The 21,023-nt window shown below is 48.4% G+C and overlaps 1 non-coding gene across 1 annotated transcript; it reads right to left on the bottom strand.

Annotated features, from left to right (window-relative positions):
* Nucleotides 1-3,849: 3,849 nt before the first annotated feature.
* LOC122424841 lies at nucleotides 3,850-3,956 on the bottom strand. Its single transcript, XR_006264573.1, has one exon. It is a non-coding gene; the product is annotated as a U6 spliceosomal RNA (small nuclear RNA).
* Between the last annotated feature and the right edge of the window lie 17,067 nt (nucleotides 3,957-21,023).

Below are 21,023 nucleotides of genomic sequence, written 5' to 3'. Positions count from 1 at the left end.
CAGGCGAATTAAAAGAAGAACCCCAGGGGACTTCCCTGGTGGTCCAGTGGTTAAGAATTTGCCTTGCAATGTAGGGAATAAAGGTTCAATCCCTGGTTGGGGAACTAGATCCCATAAGTGGTGCTTTAGTCACTAAGTCATGTCCGACTCTTGCGACACCATGGACTATAGCCTGCCAGGCTCCTCTAACCATGGGATTCTCTAGGCAAGAGTACTGGAGTGGGTTGCCATTTTCTTCTCCAGGGGATCTTCCTGACCCATGAATCAAACCTGGGTCTCTTGCATTGCAGGCAGATTATTCACTGACTGAGTTATGAGAGTAGCCCAAAGATCCTATAAGCCACGGGGCAACTAAGCCTGTGTGCTGCAACCACTGAAGCCTACAGGCCACAACTAGAGAGTCTGTGTGCCGCAAGGAAAGATCCTGCACGATACAATGAAGATCCCACATGCAGCAACTAAGACTTGATGCAGTCAAATAAATACATATTAACAAAAGAAAAGAAGAACCCCAGGACCTGGCAGTCTCTTTGTGCCAAGTCAGGACCAGATCCCAAGTTTGCTGACTCTCAAGTTTATGGAAAAAACAGAATGGAACATTCTTCTATCTCTAAATCCCCTTCCTGGAAGAGAAGGGGGGATGAATTGAGAAAATAGCATTGAAACATATACATTACCATATGTAAAATTAGATAGCCAGTGGAAATTTGCTGTATGACATGACAGACCAAATCTGGTGCTCTGTGACAACCTAGAGGGGTAGGATGGGGTAGGAGGTGGTAGCAAGTTTCAAGAGGGAGGAGACATATCTATGGCTGATTCATGTTTATATATAACAGGAGTTGCTAATGGTTAAAAAAAACCCACCTGCCAATGCAGGAAACATGAGAGATGCAGGTTTGATCCCTAGGTCTAGAAGAGCCCCTGGAGGAAGACATAGCAATCCACCCCAGTATTCTTGCCTGAAGAAGCTCATGGACATAGGCGCTTGGGGGGCTGCCGTCCATGGAGTTGCAAAGAGTTGGATGTGACTGAAACAGCTTAGCTTGCACATGTGGCAGAAACCAACACAATATTGTAAAGCAATTATCCCTCCAATTAAAAATAAATAAGTTTAAATGAAAAACCCTTTCTTTTTTGGACCATAGTAACTGCCTCTTGTCCCAGGGTCACCTTACCAAAAACCTTGGTTTCAATCTCTGCCGTTGACTGTAGATGTGCAAAAATCTAGCTCCTTCTCAGGACTTCTGGGTGCATGCACACACACACTTTCATCAGAGGAAGGTAAAATTTATGTTGATACTATCTCAGTGATCAGGAATTTTTTTCTCAAAGGCATTAACCTGGCTCTAAGTCCTGCACTAAGGAATTTCTCTTGTCCTCTTTTTTCTCATTCTTTCTTCGTGTCATCTAAAGTGGAAAAACTCTATGACTGCACATGGTGAGCAACTTCTAAGTTAGTCCCATTGATGCCTGCTTCCTGGTGTTCCTTTCCTTGTGTAATCTCCTTTCAAAAGGAACTAGGGCCTGCTCACCTCCATGTGAGTGAACTTGAAAGCAGATTCTCGTCCCCCAGCCCTGCCCCAGTCAAGTCTTTGAGTAAGACCACAGCCTCAGCTGGCAGCTTAAGTGCCACCCCATGATGTTGCACCAAAGACACCTACCTTAGCTGTGCCCAACTTTGTGACCCACAGAAACTGCAAGAGAATACACGCTTGTTGTTTATTTTATTTTATTTTAAATTTTATTTTTTAACTGTGCCTCTGGTATGTGAGATCTCAGTTCCCTGACTAGGGATAGAACCTTTGCTGACCTGCATTGGAAGCACATAGTTTTAACCACTGAACTGTCAGTGAAGTCCCTGCTTGTTGTTAACTACTAAGTTTGGGGTGATTATCTACATAGCAATAGATGATACACTACATGTTGTAGAAATTCGGGGGTACAAATAACATATATGTTAAATAAGAGAATTCTTTCCTCAATCCACCCATCCATTCCTTCACTCTTTCTTTCAACTTGCTTTGCCTCTAGGGACATGAAAATGAATGATACCATTTCTGCTCATAAGGAAATTCCAACCTAGTGGGAGAGGCAATCTTGTAAATGAATGATTGAAGTTTTAGTGAAAAATACTGATAGGTTCAAGTTACCTGGACAACACAAAAGAGGAAGAAAATAATTCTGCCTGGAGACATGAATAAAGCTTCATAGGAACATTTGATTTGGGTTTTGAAAAATGAGTAAGAGTTTGCCAGACAGGCAATGGGAGGAAGGGCATTCCAGAGAGCAAGAGCTATAGGTACATAGACAAAGAGGCAAAAAAAGCCCAGTATGTTTGAGGACTCACAGGTCATCCCATGTGGCTAGATCTTAGACCACTAGGTGACAAGTGGACACTGACCAGGCAGGTAGGGGGCTTGGCACCAGCCTCAGGTTTTTTGGCTTTTGTCCTATAGAAACTGAAGAAGAGGTGGAGGTTTTAAGCCAGTGCATGTTGTGATCAGATTTGTGTTTTAAAAAGAGAATTCTGAAAGATATGGAAGATGGTTGGAGAGAGGATGCTGAAGTCAGAGAGGTCAAGTAAGATGGTGATTCTAATCCAAGGGGGGGCTCCCTTGTAGCTCAGTCGGTAAAGAATCTGCCTGTAGTGCAGGAGACCCAGGTTGGATCCCTGGGTCAGGAAGATTCCCCTGGAGAAAGAAATGGCAACCCACTCCAGTATCCTTGCCTGGAAAATCCCATGGACAGAGGAACCTAGTAAGCTGCAGCCCATGGGGTCACAAAGAGTTGGGGAGACTGAGAGACCAACACTTCTAATCCAAGGGAAAGGTGATGAGACATAGACTAAGCATTGTCTGTCAAATCAAGAGGAAGGTGAAGAAGAAAGGAGCAAGGAACTGAAGGTGGTTTCTAGCTGGGATGATAAGACATTTACCTTTGAAAAGAATAAAGATAACATTGGGAGAGTGGAGAGTCTATTAGTCAGGATCCGGTATCAATAGATTATGCTGCAGTAACAAGTAACGTGAAAATCTCACTCACTTAACAAAACAAAGGTCTCTTGTTTTCTCACTCATATTACAGATCCACGTGATCAGCAGGGGTCTCTACTCCATGCAATCATTCAGAGACTGAAGCTAACATGGGCTCCACCATCTTGTAGCTACACCATCTGGAACTCATGGCTTCTTCAGACACCTCTTCAGTTACATGGCAAGAGAAGAGAGAGATACTAGAAAATCATGTATGGGTTTTTTTTGTTTGTTTTTTTTTTAATTTTTTTTTCCAGTGGGTTTTGTCATACATTGATATGAATCAGCCATGGATTTACATGTATTCCCAATCCCTATCCCCCCTCCCACCTCCCTCTCCACCCGATTCCTCTGGGTCTTCCCAGTGCACCAGGCCGGAGCACTTGTCTCATGCATCCCACCTGGGCTGGTGATCTGTTTCACCATAGATAGTATACATGCTGTTCTTTTGAAATATCCCACCCTCACATTCTCCCACAAAGTTCAAAAGTCTGTTCTGTATTTCTGTGTCTCTTTTTCTGTTTTGCATATAGGGTTATCGTTATCACCTTTCTAAATTCCATATATATGTGTTAGTATGCTGTAATGTTCTTTATCTTTCTGGCTTACTTCACTCTGTATAATGGGCTCCAGCTTCATCCATCTCATTAGGACTGGTTCAAATGAATTCTTTTTAATGGCTGAGTAATATTCCATGGTGTATATGTACCACAGCTTCCTTATCCATTCATCTGCTGATGGGCATCTAGGTTGCTTCCATGTCCTGGCTATTATAAACAGTGCTGCGATGAACATTGGGGTGCACGTGTCTCTTAAAAATATGGAACGCTTCACGAATTTGCGTGTCATCCTTGCGCAGGGGCCATGCTAATCTTCTCTGTATCGTTCCAATTTTAGTATATGTGCTGCCGAAGCGAGCACTGTATGGGTTTTTTTTTACTACTCCAGTCCTCACATTTAATTTGCCAGAACCAGTCTTGTGGCCTGTCCTAACTATAAAGAGTTGGAAAGTGTAGGGGAGAATATGGGATACCCGGTGAGCATGATTATCTCTGCCACATGGAGATAATGAACTCAGTTTTGAACAGATTTACTTTTAAAAAAATATTTATTTATTTATCTATTTATTTGGCTGTGCCAGGTCTTATTTGTGGCACTCAGGAGCCTCAGTTGCAGCACGTGGGATGTAGTTCTCTGACTAGGGATTGAACCCGGGCCCCCTACATTGGGAGTTTTGAGTCCTAGCCACTGGACAACCAGGTAAGTCCCTGAATACCATTTACTTTAAAGGAAGAGATATCCAGTAGGCAATTGGAAATGTGATTCTGATGCTCAGACAAGAGTTGGGGGCTTGAGTTGTAGGTTTGAGCTTACTAGCATTGTCCCTGCCTTCTAGAAAGCTTACATCCTAGACAGGAACAGAAACATACAAAAACAGCTGTATCTATAAAAAGTAAAGTTACATGCTATCTGGCTATGAACAAATAGCCATGAAATGAAAGATGGAGGAGGAGTGAATTCTATGATGGTGAGTAGAAGTCTCTTAAGCAAACAGCAATGATCGCTGACCTCTCAGTAGACTGACAGACCTAGGAAGGTAAGGAGTTTGTGGAAGCAGCACAGTACGGTGGATTCCGGGAGAAGGAACACAAAGCAAAGGAGATAAGCATGGAAGGGCAAGGAGTGGAGGTAAAGTGAAGTGAGGTCGCTCAGTCGTGTCCGACTCTTTGTGACCCCATGGGCTGTAGCCTACCAGGCTCTTCCATCCATGAGATTTTCCAGGCAAGAGTACTGGAGTGGGTCGCCATTGCCTTCTCCAGAGGATCATCCCGACCCAGTGATCGAACCCAGGTCTCCCGCAGTGTAGGCAGATGCTTTACCATCTGAGCCACAAGGGAAGCCCTGTAAAGAGTGGACAGATTAAAAAAAAAAAAAAAGAGTGGACAGATAGTAAAATATTTCAAAGCCAAGTCAAGGAGCCCAGGTTCTATGCTGTAGTTACAGAATAGCAGGAAGGCTCTGGGAGGAGACAGGTTGATGTGTGAAGACAAGTTTTTGCATTACTTTTCTCCTTTTAGTATAAACCAGCTCCCTTTCTCACTTACATGCACACATGTATACACTGCCCACCCCACCACACCTTTTCTGCCCAGATCCCAGTTCTATATCTTAGTCCTAGATTATAACTGATTCATCACTGTTATCAGCTAGGCAGTTTACCTGAATTTCTGGCCAGATAATTCCTTCCTTCCTTCCATCCTTCCTTCCTTTCTTACTGAGATATAACAGAGTAAAATGCATAAATTGCATTTTAATTTTAAGTGGAGATTAATGAATTTTTACATGTGTCTACACTCATGTAAACACAACTTAAATCAAGATATAGGACATTTTCCTCCTGCCTTGTTCCAGTGAGTCCTGGTCTAGAGATAGCCACTATTCTGACTGCTATCACTATAGGTTAGTTTTGCCTATTCCAGAATGTCTAGAAATGGGATCATATAATATGCCATCTTTTGTATATAATGTCTATGAGATACATTAATGTACATAATGGATCTCATACATAATGTAATGAGATCCATCCTTATAGGGGGCTCCTGACGGCATTCTGAGCCACTCCAGCTTTTAAACCCACTTGTCTTTCTTCTCTTCCACTTTCCTCCTTTTCTTTCTTCCTCCCTTCCTTTTCCACTTCCACCAATGTGTAGTATTATAAGTACCTTGGCATAGGTGATCAGGAAACAACAGTGAGCAAGGCACACTTGGTTCCTGCCCTATTAGAAGCATGTGCCTTAGTAGGAAGGACAAAGTGAAGCACCAGATCATTACAATACAGTACAGCATGGTGAGTACAGTGCTTTTCACTGTGCTTGTCATGTATATTCATAAAATAGGGATCCAACCCCAACTTTAGGGACCGTGGAAGACTTCCTTGTTCTTCCGTGATGGAGGAAACATCTAAGCTGAGGCCTGAAGGATAATTAGAGTGTTGTGAGCAGTCACCTGTGTAAAAGCTATAAAGCAAGAGAAAAAATGGTGCTTTCAAGGAACTACAGGAAGTTCAAAGTACTAGTTTTGCTTGGCTGGAGCATAGAGTGCAAAGTGGGTGATGAGGCAGCAAGCCAGGTGGGGCAGATCATGAAGGGCTTTCTAAGCTCCATTAAGAAGTCCAAATTTTATGTGGGAGCCCTGAGCCATCACTGAGGGTCTTTCATTAGAATGGTGAATGAGGGCTTGGTTTATTTTATCTATTATTAAATTTGATTTTGATTGTGAATCATTTTTTAGAAGGTATTTTAGTGTTTAGTTTTAGGGTAGGTACACACATGGTAAAAAGGCCACATAATGTATAGAAACGCAACAGATTTCTGTATATTAATTTTGTAACTGCTGCTTTACTCAATTCATTGATGAGTAATTTTTTTGGTGACATCTTTAGGATGTTCTCTGTATAGTGTCATGTCATCTACAAACAGTGAATTTTACATCTTCCTTTTCAGTTTGGATTCATTTTATTTCTTTTTCTTATCTGATTGCTGTGGCTAGGATTTCCAATACTACATTGAATAAAAGTGGTAAGAGTAGGCATCTTGGTCTTAATCCTGCTTTTAGAGAAAATGCCCAAAGGGTATATAATGAAGCACAGGTCTCCCTAGCTCTCCTGTCCCAGACTTGCCCTGCTCCCCATAGATATGGCTTTTAGAATGGTTGTTCTGGCTGCAGCGTGCTAAGCAACACAGCAACAAAGCAAGAGTGAAAACAGGAGAATTTTTAGGAAGTTATTGGGCATTCCAGGTAAGAGAGGATGGTAGCAACCATGGGAATGATTAAAGAGACTCTGAGGAAGCAAAAACAACAGAACGTAGGCATTGATTAGACATGGGATATGAAAGAGGGAGGGGTTAAAGATGACATGTCAGGGAGGAGGAGAATGCCCTTCAGTGAGTCAAGGGGGAACCAAAGAGGGGACAGTTAAGGGAATGTGGCAGATAGTCTGCAAAATGGCCACCAGAAATGCCTTTCCTGTACTTTCATCTGTGTTTCTCTCTCCTTGAATCTGGGTGGCCTTGTGACTTTCTTTGACCAACAGGATGTAGCAAAATTGATGCCTTGACAGTTCAGGTCTAAGTCTTAAAAGGCTTGGCGCAGCTTCCTCTTTTGCTTTCTTGGAAGCTGGTCACCATGTCAAGAAGTCCAAATACCCTGCAGAAGAGAGAGAGGTTACATAGAAAGAGAGGGAGAGAGACACCCTCTGAAGGATGAGAAGTAATGAAAAGAAAGAGGGAGGTCCAGCCCACCCCCATGTCTTCCAGCCACAGCAGCCCAGGCTTCAGTCAATATCGCGTGGAGCCGAGATGAGCTGTCCACACCAAATCCTGCCCAAATTGCAGAGTTGTGGGCAAATAAAAGATTGCTCTTGTTTTAAGCCAGTCAGTTTTAGGGTGTATTGCTACTCAATAGACAGTTGCAAGAGGTAGAAAGGGGTGGGAGAGAGAGAGAATATGAGTTCTTACCTGTTCTTCTTGCTGTTCTTGTTCAGTTGCTAAGTCATGTCTAAATCTTTGCAACCCCTGGACTGCAGCATGTCAAACCATCTCCCAGAGTTTGCTTAGATTCATATTCATTGAATTGGTGATCCCATTCAACCATCTCATCCTCTGCCGCCCCCTTCTTCTTTTGCCTTCAATCTTCCCCAGCGTCAGGGTCTTTTCCAATAAGTTGACTCTTTACATCAGGTGGCCAAAGTATTGGAGCTTCAGCTTCAGTACCAGTCCTTCCAAGGAGAATTCAGGGTTGATTTCCTTTAGGACTAACTGGTTTGATTTCCTCGTAGTCCAGGGGACTCTCAAGAGTCTTCTCTAGCACCATAGTTTGAAAGCATCAATTCTTCAGTGTCAGCCTTCTTTATTTTTATTTATTTATTTTGTTTCAGCCTTCTTTATGGTCCAGCTTCCACATCGGTACATAACTACTGGACAAACCATAGCTTTGACTATATGGACCTTTGTCACCAAAGTGATGTCACTGCTTTTTAATATGCTGTCTAGGTTTGTCATAGCTTTCATTCCAAGGAGCAAGCATCTTTTAATTTCATGGCTGCAGTCAGTGTCCCGGAGCCCAAGTGGACACAGTGATTTTGGAGCCCAAGAAAACAAAATCTGTCACTGCTTCCACTTTTTCCCCTTCTATTTGCCATGAAGCAATGGGACTGGATACCGTGATCTTAGTTTTTTGAATGTTGAGTTTTAAGTTAGCTTTTTTCACTCTCCTCTTTCTCCCTCATCAAGAGGTTCTTTAGTTCCTCTTCACTTTCTTGCCATTAGAGTGATTTCATCTGTATATCTGAGGCTGTTAATATTTCTCCCAACAGTCTTGATTCCAGTTTGTGATTCATCCAGCCCAGCATTTTGCATGATGTACTCTGCATATAAGTTAAATAAGCAGGGTGACAATATACAGTCTTGTCGTACTCCTTTCCCAATTTTGAATCAATTTTGAATCTCTACCTTAGAGTTCCATTACCATAGTCAGCCACTTCCTTCTTTTCATTGTTAAAATCCCCAATATCTCTGCTAGTTTACCTGCAGCTTTATAGTCTGGAGACTTGATCTAGGAGGTTCAGGTGTCCTGGACTCTTGTTTCTCCCTAGTCCACACCAAGAGCTCTGACATCCATTGTGGATTGATACCTGTTTTCTTAAGTCAGCCTAGGATTGGTTCCAACTCCACCTTTGATTTGGGGGGAAGGAATTTTTTTCTGACATCATACCCCTAGGGGAAATGTGATTTCTTCGTATTCTTCATTTTCTAATGCAGGCCTGAATACAAAGTGGCTGTTCTCTCAATGCTAAATGAATGGCTAATGAGGTTTACTAGGAGAGCATCCTGGTGTACCTGTGTGTTAGTTGCTCAGTTGTGGCTGACTCTTTGCCACGCCATGGACTGTAGCCCACCAGTCTCCTCTGTCCATAGAATTCTCCAGGCAAGAATACTGGAGTGGGTTGATATACCCTTCTCTAAGGGATCTTCCTGACCCAGAGATCAAATCCGAGTCTCCTGCATTGCAGGCAGATTCTTTACCATCTGAGCCACCAGGGAAGCCTGGAGAGCATCCTAAATGAGATCCAATTCCTGAGTTTCAGTCCTCAACTTAAACTCTCCAGTTTCTCTTTTTATACCAGGAGGAAGGTCTCATCTCACTCTCTCTCTCCATCTCAGGAAGGAGCTGGAGGTGGAGATGAGTAAGGAAAAGTTAAATGACTCAGATACTGTCCCCTCTGTGCCTCCAAGAAGACATTTCTTCCTTGTGGCAGGGGCCACAAGGAAGCAGGTGATGTGATGTGGGCAGGTGATTGACGGGGACAAAGTCCTGAGAGGTCTGTCTGCATTCCTCAGCAAGGGCTGGGGGAGGAGGGCATGTGTGTTTGCTGCATGTCCATGACTGACCGCAGGCTTTCTGTCTCAGTGACCCTCTTCTCTTCTAACACAGGACTGCCACCAAGAATTCAGCCTGCTGGGAGAGTGTCTGCCATTATCTGCCTCCCTGTCTAGTGGATTAGGTGTATTTAGTGGTTCCCAGGGCAGGAACTACCCCCTTCCTCTGAATTGCCCCTCCTGCGGATCCTCCATGAGGTCCCTGTTGATTCTTCTCTGTGGCCTGCCTAGAGCCCATTTCTCCAAGCCCCATGGGGATGGAGCTTCTTTCCTGTGCTCCTAAACTCAGCTCTAGTCACCATGGAATCTAAGCAGGGACTCCGGAGAGACTAGTCCAAACTTCTCATATTCAAGATAAGGAAACAAAGTCCCAGCTCAGGAAAGTCACTTGTCCAAAGTGTCCAGGTGGTACATGGAAGAGCTGAGGCCAGAAGCCAAATTTCTAAACTCCCAAGCTGGTGCTCTTGGCCTCCAGCTCTGCCCTCTCTGAGTTCCCTTTTCTTTTTAAAACATGTGCAATTGAGGGTCTCATGACACCGAGCTGTTTTTTTTTTTTTTTTTAAATACATATATAATTATTTACTTGACTGTACCAGGTCTTAGTTGTGGCATGTGGGATCTTCGTTGCTGGCATGAGAACTCTTAGTTGCAGCATGTGGGATCTAGTTCCTTGACCAAGGATGGAACCTAGGCCCCCTGCACTGGGGACGCGAAGGAAGTCTTAGCCATCGGATCACCAGGGAAGCCTCTCCCTTTTCTCTTTACCGGTCTCTTCTTTGCTTCTCTCCAGCCCATGGCCCAGGGTAAGGGCACTTCCCCCGGGGGAGGGGTGGCCAGCAGGCAGGCTTTCTTTCCCAGTCAGTGAGGTGGACGTGCACAGGCACACGCGCTCCTCCACGTGCAAACACCTTCAAGTGGTGCCACTTAACACAGCTGTTCACGCTCTGGACTGAGACACTCTGCACACCCGAAAGGCACACATATGCCTCCACGGGGGTCGCCTGTGCTCTCCGCAGTCACCCCCGCCCCTGCACACAAACCCTGGCACAAACACAAGTCACACGGCTCCTTGCCTGGCCTCAGCCCTTGGTGTCCCCCAAACTGGCCTAACTGGTGTCCTGAGCCAGGACAGCTGAATGACCAGCCCTGGCCCGGGATCCAGGGGTGGGATCAAGAAGATAGACAGGTGCACGGCGGTCATCAGTACGGGCACAGCTTTGTCCACCCAGGACTCCTGCCACTGGGTCCCTGAACGCCCCTCCCTGAGCGGGCGATCAGAGGTAAGCCCCCCACTTTCCTCCTTCTTCCTGCTGCTTTTGCCACCACCTCCCACTTCTTGATAAGAATCTGAGTGAAGCTCCTGCCAGGACACGGCTGGATCTCTTAAAACACAAGGGGAAATGTTTATGTTTCCTCTCTACCCTGCCGGGTCACCTCCTCCCGGGCACTGCCAGCCAAGGGCACCGCCTGGTGAGACGAATTAGGTAAGACAGAGTCGGGGACCCTGGAACCCAGGATTCAGAATGTGAGCGCTGTTGCGGGGGGTGGGGGGGGGGAGGGTGGGCAGCAGAGCGGGAGGGGGAAGGGGCAGGTAGGGCAGGAACTCCTGAGGTGTCCCTTCAGAGTTTGTTCACCTCTTCCCTTCTCTCCGCCTCAACACTCCTCTCCGAAGCCCCCACCCCCGACCCTGCCGGCCCCACCCCTCCCCGCCCCGCCCCGGCCATTCCAATGCCCCCCACCTCTGGAAAAGCCGAATTGGGATTCGATCCCCAGCCAGTTGCCGGAGTTCCGGAGCAGCTGTCCCAGACTTGGGGGGGAGGGGGCCAGGAATGCTGGGGCTGAGGCCTGGTCCGCCCCAGACAGAGCCGGCTCTGAATTCTGGGAATGTTTGTGCAGCTGGAGCCCATTAGGGGAGGGAGCTGGGCCGCTTATTAATCCCAGCCTTGTTCCCCGGGAGGGGCCAGGGCCCCCGCACACGAGTGGTGGGGTAGGAGGCTCTGCTACAAGCAGGGGTTGGGGAGGGAGCCTAGGCCAGCCCCCAGTCCTCAGCCCCCTGCTCGATTGAGTCTCAGACAAGAACTTGGAGATCTGGACCCCCACACCTCCCTTGCGAGGTGTCCATGTGCGTGTGTGGATGGAGTGTGGGCACTTAGAGGGGGACCCGTGGGGGCCATGGTGAGGTTTGACAGAAGTGCTCCTACCTGGGGAGGTGGAAGGCACCCAGGGGTCCTGGGATGGGGTGCTGTGTCCTCCTCAGAAATCCTCACACAGCCCTGCAGGAACTCCCGCTGGCTGGCACCCTGGCAACGAGAGAGGAGGAGGAGGAGTGGATGAATTGCTGTTGCCCCAACTGCTTAAATGTGTGCACAGAGTGGGCTGAGGTGAGAGTGTAGAGGCAGCCACATGGGTCACAACCTGCCACAACTCCAGGGGGTGCCATCTACCAAGGAGACAGAGGTCCCCAGGGAGGAATTCGGCCCTGTGTGACCCGCTTAACTACTGTAGGGAGCCTGGGTCCTGGTTTTGATTAGCTAGCACTGCTATAGGTTTACAGTACCCCAAAGGCCTGGCACAATGTTCCATCTCCACTGATTAGCTGTGGGGCCTTGGATGCATTTCTTACCTTTCTGAGCCTTACTTTCTTTACCCTCAGGTTGGGATAGGGTCTGTCCTAAACACCTTGTTATTATTGTTGCTTAGTCACTAAATCATGTCTGACTCTGCAACTGCATGGACTGTGGCCTGCCAGGCTCCTCCATCCATGAGATTTCCCAGGCAAGAATACTGGAGTGGGTTACCATCTCCTTCTCCGGGGGATCTTCCCCACCCAGGGATCGAACCTGAGTCTCCTGTATTGGCAGGTGGATTCTTTACCACTAGGGTTATCTGTATAGGTCATGTTCCTTTACTTGTCCGTGTATCCACCCATTCATCCCACAGACTTGATGACTACTATATGTCACGTGCTCTGCTGGTTACCAGGGCCACAAAAGTGAATAAGGACCCTGACCGTTAGGAGCTCATCCTTTGGGCTTCCCAGGTGGCTCAGTGGTAAAGAATCTGCCTGCCAACACAGGAGGCACAGGTTCAATCCCTGATCTGGGATGATCACACATGCCATGGTGTAAGCCTGTGCACCACTCCACAACTACTTAGGCTGTGCTCTAGAGCCCAGGAGCTGCAACTTCTGAGCCCTCAGGCCGCAACTACTAAAGCCCGAGAGCCCTAGAGCCTGTGCTCTGTAATAAGAGAAGTCACCTGAACGAGAAGCCCAAGCACTGCAACTAGAGACTAGCCTTCACTTCCCACAACTAGAGAAGTCTTCACAGCACTGAAGACCCAGCACAACCAATAAATAAATGAATATTTTTTAAAAATAGAAATGAAAGGATTTAAAAAAGCTCATCCTTAATAGTATGGAGTGGGGTGGGGTTAGTCACACACACACACACACACACACACAGTGTGAATGTGGACAGTGCTCTAACTCTGTGCAGAAGGGAGTGGAGGAAGAGGCACTCCTATCCAGCCTGTCACCTGTATGTTCTTAGGATGACATCTGTGGAGGCGCCCAGTACGCTGTGAGGGCCAGCACAGTGTGGAAAGAGACTGTGGCAGGATCCTCTGCAAGAGGACCGAGGTATCCTGTATTGACTGCTGTCACTCAGATCCCACCACATCGCTGGCTGGGGGCTTGGGGTCGTTAGATGCACAGGATGATAATACCAGAAAGATTCCGGAACGAACTCTACTCGAACTTTGGTAGGTTGGGAGCTGTGACAAAAATTTCAGCACCCTCTTTAGCTAGCAGAGAGGAAGTTTCTGTGACTGATTCCTTAGAGGGTGGGTTAGCTTTGATGTCTTTACTGAACTATCATTGCAACTTGTCATGGGAGATGGTGGGGAGGGGCTGGAACAGATGAGTGAGGGAAGGTCACTGGGGGACAGCGGCCTGGGGAGCTTTGGGGAGGGGTCATCTGCCTTAGTCATCCCCAGGCCTCGGCCAAGGGAGGAAGGTAGGCCTCTCCTCTCCCTCTTCTTCCCCACAGGACTTGCTCGGTTCACAGGGTCTGCAGCTTAGGGAGGGAAAGCTCACTTCAAAACTGAGAGAATTTCTCGGGAGGGCTGGTGGGACAGGAACCACCCAACATCAAGGCTGGTTTATGAGTGTGACAAAAATTTGGAATCTGGGGATGGGCAAGGAGTGGAAACAGCTGTCACAATTCCCGAGTCCCAAAGCCATGGCCCAGTGACTCCAAATGCCACCAGCCATTCAGGGCAGAGATAGTCTCCAAACTGAGTGCTCCTTATTCAAGGGCCTCTGTGCTCTTAGGTCCCAGACCACATAGCAGAGGGACTAATACCAGGCTGTGTCTGCTGAAGAGAATCATGAAGGTGAAAGGAGGCCCACAGAATTCTGGAGAATCATTTCCTGTTTTCAGGAAACCCCAGTCTCATAGGGGAAATGGCCCCTGCCCTTGGGGAACTTCTATTCTCATGAAAGGGAGACATCATTTGTCCCCTGGGAACGCCTAGACCGATGGTAGAGACAGATCATCTGTCCTTGGGAAAGCCCCAGTCTGATAGTGGAGGCAGTTTATATATATATATATTGCCTGGAAAATTCCATAGACAGAGGAGCAAGTCAGGAGCAAGTCCATGGGGCTGCAGTGTTGGACACGACTGAGGACACACACACACACTCCTCAGACACAAAAAGTTATAAACATAGAGTGAATAGGAGATGACCTAATGAACTTTGCATCATTCATGGGCAGTTAGGAGTAGTAGAATGAGTGATGGGGGAGAAGAAATGTGCCATTAATTCAAGGAAGACCCTGTGGAATGAAGTGCTCTTGGGTCGCTTAGGGGATGGTGCTTTTCGATGCACAGTTGCCTGGACTCTCTCTCTGCTTCTGGGAGAGGGTTGTAAATTGTCCAGACTGAACCGGTTGATCCCTGAGATCCCTTCCAGCTCTAACAGCCTAGGCTTCCTGACCCCAGCCCTCTCACCCCAGCTTCCTCTCCCTCAGAGCCTCCCACGCCCCTGCCCTTCTTCCCCGCCTTCCATTTGGTCTCTCCTGAGGCAGGTGGCCCAGCCAGCTGCTTGGCCTGTGTGGAGATGCGATCCCACCCACAGTGTGGGGTGGCTTTCAGTGGGGGTGGGCTGTGACCTGAGGGGCTGACAGCTGGGTCTAGGGCTCAGGCTGGAGGCACAGCGGGCGAGGACGTGGCTCCTGACAGTTTTCCCCAATACCCTCAAGAAGGGGAGGTCTGTGGGGAAGGAGAGGAGGGTTTGGGAGATGTCATGGGTCCAGGCTGTGGTAGGTCCGGGAGCATCATTGGGGAAGAACAGGTTGAACTCCACTTCCCCGGAGCTGGGGGACGGTGGGGGAGAGTTGGGCCAGGCTGGGCGGTTGCTGCAGCTGCTGGGTGTGCTTGCTGTGAGGGAGCTGGGGTGTGGGGGTGCGGTGTGGATTGGAAAGGACAGCTGGGTCTGCCAGGAAGCCCCGCCTGACACCCCTCCGGAGACACTTCCCCTCCCCCACCCCACCCCCACACGGACCAGGATGGGGCCCCCACCCAGAACAAGAGGCCAGACAGGGGCTGGGGAGAGACTGGGGGTAGGGTTGGGCCTAAAACAGCCATGTTATTTCCATCTCTGTGCCTTTCCTTCAGAAAGGCTTCCATGAAGAGTACCCAGCCGTAGGTGATGGCTGGATGGCTGACTGGATGGTCAAATGAGGATTTAACTCCTCACTTCCTGCCCCTCTACACCGCTGGTTCCTAAACTTCAGCCTGAGTGTCACCTGATGGGCCTGTTAAAATACAAGGCCATAGTGGTCATTCCCTGGTGAACCAGTGGCTGAAACTGCATGCTCCCAATTCAGGGGATCTGAGGTTCAATCCCTGGTCAGGGATCTAGATCTGGCATGCCGCAACTAAGAGTTCGAATGCCACAACTAAGACCTGGTGCAGCCAAATAAATAAATATTAAAAACAAAATGAAACATGATGCTGGAGAGGCCACCTCACCTCAAGATTTTGATTCACGAGGTCAGGAGGTCGAGGGTGGGGGCTGGGAATTCCCAACAAGTCCCTGGACCCTGCTTTGGGAAGCACTCTGTTCTTTCTCCCCCCACCCCCCACCCCTGCCCCCCAGCTGCTCAGCTGTCTCATCCCTTTCCCAGCCCTGCCGGCTGGCCCCGCCCACCCCCAGCACACCCACCCCCAGCACACGCCATCCCAGCTGTTAGGGGCTAAGCACAGGGCTGGGGTGGCAGAGGGCCAGAGTCAGAGCTTGTGGGAGGAGAGTGGATAGAGCTGAGCTCAGCCTGGCCTTTTCCTTCTGACCCAGACCCTAGCAACACTCAGAGGGGATTCTCTATCCCCTCCTTTCTGCTCTTCCCCAGCGCAGTGACCTTCCACCTGTGGGGGCCCTGGACCAAACATCACCTCTAGATTGCACAGTTTCCACTGTCTCCCAGATCCCTGCACTCAGTTCAGTTCAGTTGCTCAGTTGTGTCTGGCTCTTTGCGACCTCATGGAGTGCAGCACGCCAGTCCTCCCTGTCCATCACCAACTCTCAGAGTTTACTCAAACTCATGTCCACTGAGTCGGTGATACCATCCAACCATCTCATCCTCTGTCGTCCCCTTCTCCTCCTGCCTTCAATCTTTCCCAGCATCAGGGTCTTTTCAAATGAGTCAGTTCTTCGCATCAGGTGGCCAAAGTACTGGAGTTTCAGCTTCAGCATCATTCCTTCCAATGAATATTCAGGATTGATTTCCTTTAGGATGGACTGGTTGGATCTCCTTGCAGTCCAAGGGACTCTCAAGAGTCTTCTCCAACACCACAGTTCAAAAGCATCAATTCTTCGGCGCTCAGCTTTCTTTACGGTTCAACTCTCACATCCATACATGACCACTGGAAAAACCATAGCTTTGACTAGATGGACCTTTGTTGGCAAATCCATGCACTATTGTTCTTCAAATATGTGTGGTTGCTGTCGTGGTGAAAAAAACATAAAATCATTTAAGAGTCTTAATGAATTTTCGTTTTCTTAAATTAAAAAAAATTATTCATATTTATAAACCATGTTGGCATTTTGTCAAGATGAATGATCCTTAACACAGTCTAGGAGAGCATGCCCAGCTTGCTCCAGCCTCATCTAAGTTCCCTCTTTCTCCTCACCATTCAAGAGTTTCTTCAAATATAGGAAAGGACCTCCCTCCCTCTGGCCCCAGGGCCTTTGCCTACACTGTTCCCTATGCCTACAACAATACAATAATGTCTTACAGCACACCCTCTCCCTCTGCTCCTTGATCTGGTTAACTCTTACTTTTCCTTCAAACCTAGACTAAGCACTTTCTTAGTGAATCTTTCCCATCACCGACCAAGTAAATTCCCCCATTAGAGGCTCTCACCATACGTATGTATATTCCTTTGTCTGAAGCCCTCAATGATGTTTTTCTTTTTTTGCCATGTGGCTTGTAGGATCTTAGTTCTCCTACCAGGAATTGAACCTGGGCCACGGCAGGGAAAGCACCAAGTCCTAATGACTGGACCTCCAGGGAACTCCCTTGTTTTAATTTTACATTATGTATGTGATTTTTATTTTTTTTTATTAGTTGGAGGCTAATTACTTCACAACATTTCAGTGGGTTTTGTCATACATTGATATGAATCAGCTATAGAGTTACACGTATGTATGTGGTTTTGATTAATTTCTGACTCGCCTATCAGTCTGGAATTTTCATGAGGAAGAGCCTGTTTATTGTAGTTCTAGAGCCAACCATGGTGCCTGGCACAACACACTGACACTGAAGTCGCTCAGTCGTGTCCGACTCTTTGCGACCCCATGGACTGTAGCCTACCAGGCTCCTCCGTCCATGGAATTTTCCAGGCAAGAGTACTGGAGTGGGTTGCCATTTCCTTCCAGGTGTTTAATAAGCATCTGATAAGTGATAGTCAGTTATCAACAGATGAAAAGCCCCTCCATCGCTGGAGGCACCAGCCAGGGGCTTCTTAAGAACAACCGGTACACCTGTACTACTGCTTATCAGGATTTTCTGACCACCTGTTCTCATAGGTGGACCCTGGTCCTGACTTCTGCAGTGGAGGTGAAAGAATAGCAGAGGTGATTGGCAGGCAGCCAGAGTAGTAAGAGTGGGGAGGAAAAGAGGAAGTTGGAGGGAGAAGGGCAGAGTGGGGAGAGAAGAGAGATGGAAAGGAGAAAAAAGATCTGAAGAGAAGCAAGAGGACAAAGCCCTCTTAGGACAAAGTGAAAGGAACAGAATTTCCAGAGATCAGGATGGGGTCACGAGGTGGGGTCAAAGGGGTGTCATTTGACTGCCTGGCTCTGTGACCTCCTCCACCCTGCTCAGTCACCCTCTCTCTTTCCTCATCCCCTGCTCCCTCCCCCTTTGCCCCAGGAGCTGAGCTAGTTTATTTTGCTTGGGAAGGCTTCCTGAAAGGGGAGCCTGGTTTTCCTGACACATGAAAAGTGTCTCAGACTGCCATCTGACCCTTCCTGCAGAGTTTCAGCTCCGGGGAGTTTGTCTGACATGCAGTCACACACGTGGACACACACATATATCCTGGCACACGGTATGCACAGGCACCCAGGGATCCCAGGGTAAGTCTGGAAGTTGTGTGACCACAAATGTGTATGCACACAGGCACCCACTCGCATATAGGTAAGAAGTAATGTACATAAATCCAAAGCATATCCCCTACATGGGTGCCTGATGTCTGTGTTTGCATGCTCAGCTTGTAACCTCACTCGTGCATGTGTGCATGCGTACTCAGTCGTTTCAGCCGTGTCTGACTCTTTGCGACCCTCTGGACTGGAGCCCACCAGGCTCCTCTGTCCATGGGATTCTCCAGGCAAGAATACTGGAGTGGGTTGCCATGCCCTCCTCCAGGGGATCTTCCTGACCCAGGGATCAAACTTGTGTTTGCTGCAACTCCTGTATTGCAGGCAGATTCTTTACCACTGAGCCACCAGGGAACTGTTAGCCCAGATACCCAGTGTGCCCATTTCCACTCTTTGCTGTACTATTGGTGGTGAGAAGAGTTAGAGTGATGGACACATGTGGTGTGGCTGGCAGCATGAGTGGCTGGTGTGGCCCGGGGCCAGCTGCTGCCTCTCCCTGAGTCAGAGGAGGAGCTGACCCAAGAGACCACCCACTGTGTTGGCATGGGTCTGTCCTCTGCCTGTGGGTGGGAGGGAGGATGTTTGTGTCCTCAGGGTTCCCTGACTTCAGGCTCTTTTGGTGTCCTTACACCATCTGTACTTCCATAGAGGGTCCCTGGGGATTGGAAGGGAGTTCTCTCTGGTGTGTGTGTGGACACACACACACTTACGCTTGCTGCCTCTCCCTAGCCTCATTCTCCCCTCCTTCTCTGGGCACCTAGCCCCAGGGCTCTTGGCATCTGAGAAGAGCCTTTTCTGGGAGTGGAAAGCTGAGGGATTGCTCTGCCCTCTACCAGATAGAGGACATTGCAAAAATAACCTCAGCATCTACTACATCCCACTTGCTAGGTATTAATATTTCATGCACCATATCTCATTTAATACTTCCAAAAAGCCCATGAAGAGTCTTATCTTCTTCCTATAGGGACGGGAAACTGAGGTTTCGGGGGGTAAAAGTTACAGCTCAGGAGGCCAAGAGCAGGGATTGTTCCCAGGTCTGTCTGCCACCCAAATCCCTGGTCTTGAACCCTGGGCCATACTGCCTCCAACTTTGCTTGCCTCACCCTGTCTTTGGCTGAGAAATACCTACTTCAAAGGCTTTTCAGGAAGGAACTGAGATGACTTCTGTAAAATGGGCTAGCACACTGCCTGGCACTTGAAAACTCAGTTTTCTTTCTCCTTTGGGTTCCTATTTGGAGGAAAGGGGGACGTGAAACACTCCCCTGACCTGTGGGAGGGGACTTTGGCAGCAAGGAGTGAGGTGGACAGAGTAAGTAAAGAGGTAAATTAGAAGCGAAGTCCTCCCACCCGCCTCTCTGAGCTCTGGAACCTGGCCCTCGTAGGAAGCTAAAGAAACCAGGTTTTTGTTTTTGTTTTATTGACTGCACCCTGCCGAATGTGGGATCTTGGTTCCCTGACCAGGGATCAAACCTGCAGCCTTTGGATTAGAAGTGCAGAGTCTTAACCACTGGTCTACCAGGAAGGTCCCCAAAGAAACCAGTGATCACCATCCCACGGCCCCAGCACTCATCCACACCTACCCACCCTCCACGGGGTGGGGGGACACAGCTAGAGAGGGCGGGGAACCTCCCCACCCACAGCTGGTCCACCTTCTCTCTGACACCCAGGGGAAAAGGAGGCATTCCCAGACTCTCAGACAGAAGGAGGAAGGGGAGGGGCTGCGGGGAGGGGAGGAGGGGCCGCCACACAGTGAAGCCTTTGTGGGATTCCCAAGCGTCGAGGTGGAAACACTTCATCTATCAAGTGTGTTTGTCCCTCCCTGGGGAAGGTGGAAGCAAGAGGGAGGGAGGAGGGGGTGGAGGCCAGGAATCGCCTAGGGCTTAGGGCCTGAAATAGGAAACACCAGTGTGTAACTCGAGTCGGTGGGGAGGGGTCGGCCCAGAATCTTTCTGGAGGAATGGACCTGTTCTTGGCTCCTGGGATTCCCATTGGAGGCTTTCCCTCCCTTTCTCCAGGCCTCTACTCTTAACTGAGCAGAAACTCACACACCCGTCACTCCGTCCGGATCCAGTGCTCTGTGCTCGCCCTGCCAGGCTCTGTAGCTCCCTTCCCTGCATCCCATCCCTGGCCTGTCCCTTGGTCCTCCCAGAACTAGCTCCACCCTCCCTTCCCCATTTCCCACTACCCTAAGCCGGGATCCCCTCCCGCTTCCTCTGGTAGTCCAACCCCTGCTCTGCTTGAGCCTCTGAGACCCCTGTCCATGTCACCTGGATCTCCCTCACCCGCTCTTCAAACACAGCCTGACCTCCTTCCACCCCAAACCGGTCCAGGACTCCTCACTCAGTCTCCTCTCTAACTCTTGGCACATTCCCTGCCTCTGTGCCTCGACTCATGGCCCTGACCCACAAGGTGATGATAACAAGGATGCTGGGGCTGCACGGAGAGTCTCTGCCCCGGGAGCCTTGTGATGAGTCTGTGATGATTGTGGAAGTCAGTGCTATTCATCTGCTTATTCAAGAAGTATTTATTGAGCACCTGCTACATGCTAGATCCTCTGCTAGATGCTGGACATCCTTCAAGGACCTCACAGTTAGTATGCGTCACTCCTCAGCTCTAGACAAGGGGGTCCTTTGTTCTGGGAGCCTCCAGGTGCTCCCACTCCACAGAGCAAAGAGTCCATGAGATGCACATACCCAGAGTCTACACGGCCCCCTTTACTCTCTCTTCTAGACCATTCTCTGGGTTCCTAGCCAAACACGGTGTGGAACCGTATTGAAATCTGAGTCAAAAAGAAATCAGTAATACTGAACTCATCTCTTCTAAAATGTTTGATGTTTTGTTTATTTTGGGTCATTTATATTAATTTTTTAAAATATTGCCTTAATAAAATAA

Source organism: Cervus canadensis, chromosome 1, assembly GCF_019320065.1.
Source record: "Cervus canadensis isolate Bull #8, Minnesota chromosome 1, ASM1932006v1, whole genome shotgun sequence".
NCBI classification, from domain to species: Eukaryota; Metazoa; Chordata; class Mammalia; order Artiodactyla; family Cervidae; genus Cervus; species Cervus canadensis.
Note: the sequence above shows the minus strand (reverse complement) of the source record. Positions and strands in the feature narration are given on the sequence as shown.